Source organism: Beta vulgaris, chromosome 5 (genome assembly GCF_026745355.1).
Source record: "Beta vulgaris subsp. vulgaris cultivar EL10 chromosome 5, EL10.2, whole genome shotgun sequence".
Classification (NCBI taxonomy): domain Eukaryota; kingdom Viridiplantae; phylum Streptophyta; class Magnoliopsida; order Caryophyllales; family Amaranthaceae; genus Beta; species Beta vulgaris.
The window spans coordinates 23,892,232-23,899,933 of record NC_079206.1 but is presented as its reverse complement, the minus strand read 5'-3'; the positions used below and the strand labels follow the sequence as shown (position 1 = coordinate 23,899,933).

At 35.9% G+C, this 7,702-nt stretch overlaps 1 long non-coding RNA gene across 4 annotated transcripts; it reads left to right on the top strand.

Moving 5' to 3' along the window:
• Positions 1-359: 359 nt before the first annotated feature.
• Positions 360-2,872, top strand: LOC104893156 (uncharacterized). 4 transcript variants are annotated; one of them, XR_008969410.1, is made up of 4 exons: positions 363-606; positions 866-971; positions 1,606-1,771; positions 2,569-2,872. It is a non-coding gene; the product is annotated as an uncharacterized LOC104893156 (long non-coding RNA). The 4 variants fall into 4 exon arrangements; XR_008969409.1 differs by having other exon boundaries at positions 364-606; positions 803-971; XR_007274422.2 differs by having other exon boundaries at positions 360-606; positions 866-1,771.
• The last annotated feature ends 4,830 nt before the right edge of the window (positions 2,873-7,702 follow it).

The window sequence follows — 7,702 nt, the reverse complement described above, 5'->3', positions numbered from 1 at the left end:
TGTTTCACTATCACTACAAGAAATGTGATCAAGGAGGGCAATTTATTTGAATAAAATAGGGCAACTAGTTGATTGCCTTATTTAATAGTATCAAGGAAGACAAAAATATTTCCCCCTTTTTGATATTAACTAAGAAGACAATTATATTGTTTTGCGCTCTTTGCTATCACTTAAGAAAACAGTTTCAAATTTGCCCTATTTGATACCAACTAAGAAGACGATTTTCCAATTTTGCCCTCTTTGATATTAACCTAAAACAACAATTTAAAGTTTCGCCCTTTTTAATATTAACCTAAAACAACAATTTTAAGTCTTTTGCCCTCTTAAATACCTAAAACAACAATTTTAACTCTTTTGCCCTCTTTAATAATGAAGGAAAAAAATACAAATAAAGGATTAAAATGACAAACTGTTCTATTCGATTCGATTTCCCGCAAACAACACAGTGTTCTTTCGGAAAAAAAGTGTTCTACAAAATCTTCATTCTCACTACCATGTTCTACAAAATCTTCAATCTCACGTAACTCGGTGGGACTTTTCAAGCCTTCGACCTCGCAGATTTAGGGATTGGACGTTTCTCGCCTTCGAATTCGATCGCATCTTCAGGTAAATCATTCAATTTTGCTTTTTAAATTAGATGTATGGATGATTGTTTCAGCATTTTTGTCAATTAGGGTTGCTTAACTTTTTCCACAAAATCAGACGAATTTAATTAGGTCTAGTGATTTGATAATGATTTTTATTGAATTGATTATATTTTGTGAGTTAGTTTAATGATTTTTATGAATTGATAATGATTTAGGTCTACTGAGGATTTGCTTTCACATTCTCTAAACTCTCTGTTATTGTTTATTGCTGGTGTAAGAGGGACTAGTATAGTGAATGATGATGTTTCAAGTCAATTAGCAAATGAGTGTTCAAGTGGGGTTTTCGAGTTGCGGAATAATATTGAGCTTTTGGAGACCATTCAGGTTTATTTTTGTATTGTTGTATGTATTTGATGTGATCTATTTTATTTTGACTTGCTTCTTTATTGGATTTTACTTCACTATTTTAGATCTGCTGCTCAGTGTATTTTTCATCTTTGTGAAAATGTTCATTTCATTTTTTTTTCCGTGAGTTGATTTTAGTTTTGGATCGAATTGAAGCTTGTTGAACCTCGAATTTGATTGTAATTTTAAGGATGATAAGTGCTTAATGTTGTTTGCTACTTAAATGTTGAGGATATTTGTTGTTTCTGAACTTTGAGGAATTTTGAAATTGAGTAGATTTTATGGGATTAGATGATCTATCTGGTGTTAGATTGTTATGATTTTAAATTGTAGATTGTAATGTGAATAATAAATCATTGGGTTCCAGATGTTATGATTTGCACTGTTGATGTGAGGATGGTTTTTGTTATGTTTTATTTGCTGCACTACACAGTTATATTAAACTAAATTGTAATCAGCAATTGTAAATTATGGTGATTTAAACTGTAATGTGAGGATGGTTTTTGTTATGTTTTATTTGTTGCACTACAGTCTACACAGTTATATATGATATGTGATTCCGACTTAATAATGCGCTATAGGTTGTAGCTTTACTTTGTTATACTTGCTGTAGGTCTCGATTCACGAATTGCTACTAAAATTAGCATCTTTGTAATACACCGTCATGTGTGGAAGTCTGATCTGATGTCAATGGGTGTTGCTATGATGGAATCTTTGTGGTTGTGGTTTGTGATACTGTGGCTGAATATCCAGGCATGCATGATTGAGGAAGATTAAAGGTACTTGTGTTTAACACTTGTAGCCTAGTGCAAGTACTATGAATATGCATTTTTAAAGCATTTTCTTGTTTTCTACATCTTACGTTGGTATCCTGCTTCTTTCTGTTCAACTATTTTCCCTTTTTTCAATCTATGATTACATTATTCTTCTCAACATGTTTAGAACCAGTCAACTCAGTGGCAGCTTGAGATTACATGAAATCGTTTTGTGATGTACTACATGATCTTATATTCTTATTAGTGACTGTTTAATATATCAGCAATAATGTTTCTCTTAGGTTGAACAATTACTTTTTCGACATATATTTAACTATATAGTATTTAGTCATTTGTACGATATTTCTAAATAATTTGTAATCAATGCAAAAGTGAGAAATCCTGATCTAAGCTTAAAAAAACAAATGCTATCTATGTGCTTCAGTAGTGCTGGATCCATAAAAGTATAAACATCTTATACATATAAAAAAAAGTCTACATACATTCATTAGCGTTCACCAGTAAATAGTCATTGAGCAACAATACAAGTAAAATAGCAAACAAGCTATGCACATCACAAATCCTTGTTCTTCCTTCTTCTTTTGGGGGCAGGGGATCTCATGCCTTATTTTTGTTAGGCCCTTTATTTTTGTAGCTGACATTAAATTTTCTGCCAAATCATATATTTATTCTTTTCACCTATAAGATCCAAGACTTATATGAAGTTCATAGCTATAAACTTAATGCATCTGAAAATGTTGATATGGACTATTGAGAACTGCATATATATTGATATGTTGTATGAAATTGTTTATTGTCAGGATCAGGTGGCAGAGTTGAAGTTGCTACAGTTTTATAGAGCAGATGAAGAGATCTTGTGACCGAGTTCCTGAGGCTCACAGTTTTTGGCGACTTGTCAACATGATGCTCTTGCTATGAAGACATTTTAGTTGGGAGTGTAAAGATTTAGCCGCTGCAAAGAATAGTTGGTGCAGAAAATGTCAAATAGTGATCTGGTAGTGTAGATACATCAGACTGTGTTCTTATTATTGAGACATGTGGTATTTCAGAAATTGCAAGGTGCATTACGTGATATCTGGTGTTAATGTTACGCGCTTCCCTACACTTTTAGCAATTGCAAATTTTCCCAACTTCTATCATGTTAATGGATGACTAGCAGGGCTTGACAAAGTAAAAAGAGGGCAATATCTTATTTTTGCTCTGCTTGATAAAGTACAAAGAAGGCAATATCTAATTTTTGCCCCGCTTGATAAAGTACAAACAGGGCAATATCTTATTTTTGCCCTGTTTGTTGTAGACCAAATAAGACAATTGTGTTTGTCTTCCTTGTATTTGAGCAAAGAGGGCAAAATTATTGCCCTTTCTGATGATCATAGAAGGCAACTTTATTTGCCTTAGTTGATGAATCAAAGAGAGCAAAATTTTTTGCCCTTTTATTATTGGATCAAAGAGGGCAAAAACATGAGTTTTGCCCTTGAAACCTAATACAACGGGGCTAAAAGGGCAAAGGAAGGGCAATTTTAAAATTGTCCTCGTAGCCTATGAAGGCCAATTTTGTATCAAAGAGGGCAATTTTAATTGCCCTCTTTGAAGCTGTTTGTTGTAGTGTATGAAGATACGATTACAATTACAATAGGCAAGATTCAATTGAATGCAATTGAATCTCAAAGACTCTCTCTAATCTTCTCTATTGTATTTAAACTAATCTCTCTCTGATATTTTGTGGTAATTCAACCCTAAATATCAAATAACGTATTTATATGGAGTTCTAAAAATAAAGCCCTAATTTGTCGAGTAAAAAAACCGAACGAAATCGCCTTCGCGTGCAACAGCGATCGGGAGCCGCGTCGCACCTCGCGACCAGCTTCAACACAACGAGCGAAGAAAAAAACTCGCGACTTCGGTTGCGAGCCTCGTCGCACCTCGCGACCCAGCTCGGCGCTTGCCTGCGTCGATCAAGTCATACCTCACAATAATCAACATCGATCAATTCTTGAGTGTGTTTGGTACATTATATGCAACTTTAAGGGTATCTCATGAATTTCTTAATACCTCAGGGGTACTTGGTGAATAATCCGTTTACTTTTGCACAAGGATCAAGGAGAGGAGAGAGATAAAGAGAGATAAAATGAGAATATCATGTGTTAGGATGGAAAAGGAGAAAATATATTGCGAATAATAGAAATGTTGCAAGTAATAAAGAATTGTTAAATGAGACACTTTGCAAGTAAAAAGAAAAACGGAAAAAGTACAAAATTTATCTTAATGTTCATAATCCATTAGTTGCCTTAGGCTTTATTTTCCATAGTTTCTCTTTAATATTCAAATTTTTTTAAACCCATTTTTAAACAAGTCTAGTTGTTGATCTAAATGAAGTATTCTTCGCTATTCATATATAATTATATATGTACGTCCAACGATATTACTACATGATAAATATTTAAGCTACCATGTCCATAGGATAATTTACATATCTTCAACAGTAACCCCAACCTGAAGAAAAAAAAGGTTGAGAAATCATTGATGGTATCGGATTCTCGGATAACTGTCTGCCCTCTTAAGTTTGACGGGTTATTAATAGTTGAGCGCAAAAATATCGAGGGAATATATTTTTATTGTTGGAGTGCGAAAATGGCATCCCATGATCCAAGAAGCCCATGATCCGAGAAATCCTTTTCTAAGCTATGCAATAGTGCAGAGTAGTAGTTAATGGGAACATTCCTTGTTATGGAGCAAAACAATTGCACAAAGCAAGCTCTATGCACACGTGAGTTCTTCCATAAATTTTCTCACTCATATCACTCAATATCTTCTAAAAAGTTATAATTCTATCGAAGTTTATTATTATTTTCCTTTTCTCGATCTTATTATTCTTTTTTTCAACTCTCGGTCATTCCTTGAGATACAAAGACCATTATGCTTAAATTAAAGTTTCGGATTGGGTGTAGGGATTTTGTTGGATTTACTCAATCTATGATTTTTTTTCGTGTTTTGGCAAATTATAAGCTACATTTGATGGCGTACTCCATTTAACTGTATATTACTTATTTTAACTCATTACTAGTAATAGACTAAAGATTCTAAGTTGACATTTAGAAATCCTCAAGATGAGTATGTGAGAATATGTGCTTCATTTACATACATAGCACAATAATTTACTTTTCTCGGAAAAATCCTTCAAGCGTTCTCACATAGTTGGTAAGCCACATAATTTGGTTATTGGAAGAGGAAAGAAAGATGGAGAAAACAATGAAAACCGATTAAGGGAAAAGAAAATAATAAATTTATTCCACTGTTTCTTTAATAAAGGGATTTCAAAGAAATCCAATATTTGGTAATATTAATAGATTAGCCCAAAAAGAAAATGGAAAGGACCAAAACAAGTTACAACTTCATTCTTAATTTCACTTTCCTCCCGGCTTATCTTCTAACATCGGTAGGGATGGGCAAGGGTAGGGTCTGGGTCGGGTCCAGGTGAACCCTAGACCCGGACCCTAAATTTTTTTGTAGACCCAGACCCGGACCCGGACCCTAAGGGTCTGAAAAAATTGGACCCAGACCCAGACCCTTAGGGTCTGGAGGGTCTAGAGGGTCTGGAGGGTCCAGGCCTAAATTCTTTATTTTGCCAAATTTTCAGCATTATTAATATCAATAATCATCTGAAATTCGCATGAAACCAACACAAAAATTGAAAAAAACGAAACAAACACAAAAATTGAAAAAAGCGAAACAAACATAAACTTATAAACTGAAAAAAAACCAAACAAACACAATTCACAAACATATAAACTGAAAAAAAACGAAACAAACACAGACATACAAACTGGAAAAAAAACGAAACAAATATAACTTACATAAGAGTTCAGAATGGGTGTTTTGGTGTTTAATTTAGGTTTTAGTCTTTTAGAAAATCAATTTATTTTTTAAAGAAAAATATAAAAATGTATATATTAAATAAGTTTAGGGTCTAAGGGTCGGGTCTGGGTCCAAAATTTTAAGACCCGGACCCGGACCCGAAAAAATTCACTTGGACCCAGACCCGGACCCGGACCCTTAGGGTCTGAAAAAGTTGGACCCAGACCCTTAAATTAGGGTCGGGTCCAACAGGGTCCAGGTAGGGTCCTGGACCCATGCCCATCCCTAAACATCGGGTATAGCAAGTATTTAATTAGAACTAGTTTTGTTTCTCGGTGAAGCCTCGAGTCAGTTACAAAAAAAAATTATTATTTTTTTATTTCATACTTTATTTTGCTACTTTTTATAATTTTTTGTCCATTAAGAAATTGAAAAATTCAGGTCACGATGTGATAAAAAAAATAAAAGCATTGAGTTTGAAAACAATACATTAAAAAGAATTATGGTAAGAGAATATGACATCAATATTCTCTTGGCAGTTACGTAATAAGATTGTTAAAGATCTTGCTAAGATTAGGTTAAGGCTTGTGTATTTCATTCATCAACTGAGAATATATATGTACAAGATAAGGAAACCTCATTAACAAGGAAACAATATATTCCTAAATATGTGCCACTAATATTGCCATACAAAACTCTAACACCCCCCCCCCCCTCAAGTTGGAGCATGGAGATCACAAATGCCCAACTTGGAAATAAGGAGCTCAAATTGTTTGCGCCCAAGTGCCTTGGTGAAGACATCAGCAAGCTGCTCGGTGGTAGGAACATAAGAGGGAGCAATCAGGCCTTCCTGAATGGCGTCACGCAGAAAATGACAATCAACTTCAATATGCTTGGTGCGCTCATGGAAGACAGGATTCTGAGCAATAATATGTAAAGCCGACTGACTATCACAGAAGAGAGGAATAGCTTTAGGATGATGCACACCTAAGCTGAGTAAAAGACCTTTAAGCCACTTAAGCTCGCAGGTAATAGAAGCCATAGAACGATACTCAGCTTCAGCTGAGGAGCGAGAAACAGTATGTTGTTTCTTAGTCTTCCAAGAGATATGAGAAGAACCAAGAAACACTAGCCAGCCCGTAAGAGACCGACGGGTAACGGGGCAAGCGGCCCAGTCGGAGTCACACCATCCTTGAAGAGACAAGTCACAATCCGAGCGAAGAAGAATACCCTGACCCGGACACCCATTGAGGTAGCGCACAATACGATGGGCCCCCTCCAAATGAGTCTGCGTAGGAGAATGCAGAAACTGAGACAAAACATGAACTGCATAAGTGAGGTCGGGACGAGTGACTGCAAGGTAGATCAGACGCCCCATGAGGCGACGAAAAGGCTCGGGATCGGCCAAGGGAGGACCATCATCACGACCGAAGTGGTGGTTCTGCTCAATGGGAGTAGCCGCGGGTTTGGAACCCAGGAGACCGGCCTCAGAAACAATGTCAAGAGCATATTTCCGTTGACATAGAAAAATGCTTGTGGAACTGCGAGCAACTTCAATTCCCAAAAAATACTTAAGAACACCAAGATCCTTCATATGAAAGCATTTGCCCAAATAGAGCTTAAAAGCATGAATAGCAGCGGAATCGCGTTACCAGAGAGAATGAGATCGTCAACATATACTAAAACATTAATCTGCACAGATGCCTTAGTATAGGTAAACAAAGAGTAATCAGAGTAGGATTGACAAAATCCATAAGCCTTAAGTGCAGAAACCAACTTCGCAAACCAACAACGAGGGGCCTGTTTGAGCCCATAGAGCGATTTTCTCAAGCGACAAACCATGTTTGAATTACCAGTCTCAAAGCCAGGGGGAAGTTTCATATAAACCTCCTCACTAAGATCTCCATGAAGGAAAGCATTGTGAACATCCATCTGATGCAACTCCCAATGTTTAGATGCCGCAATAGCCAAGAAAGCCCGAACAGTAACCATTTTAGCAACAGGAGCAAAAGTCTCTGTATAATCCAGACCTTCAGTTTGATGATTACCAAAGACCACAAGACGAGCTTTGAAACGCTC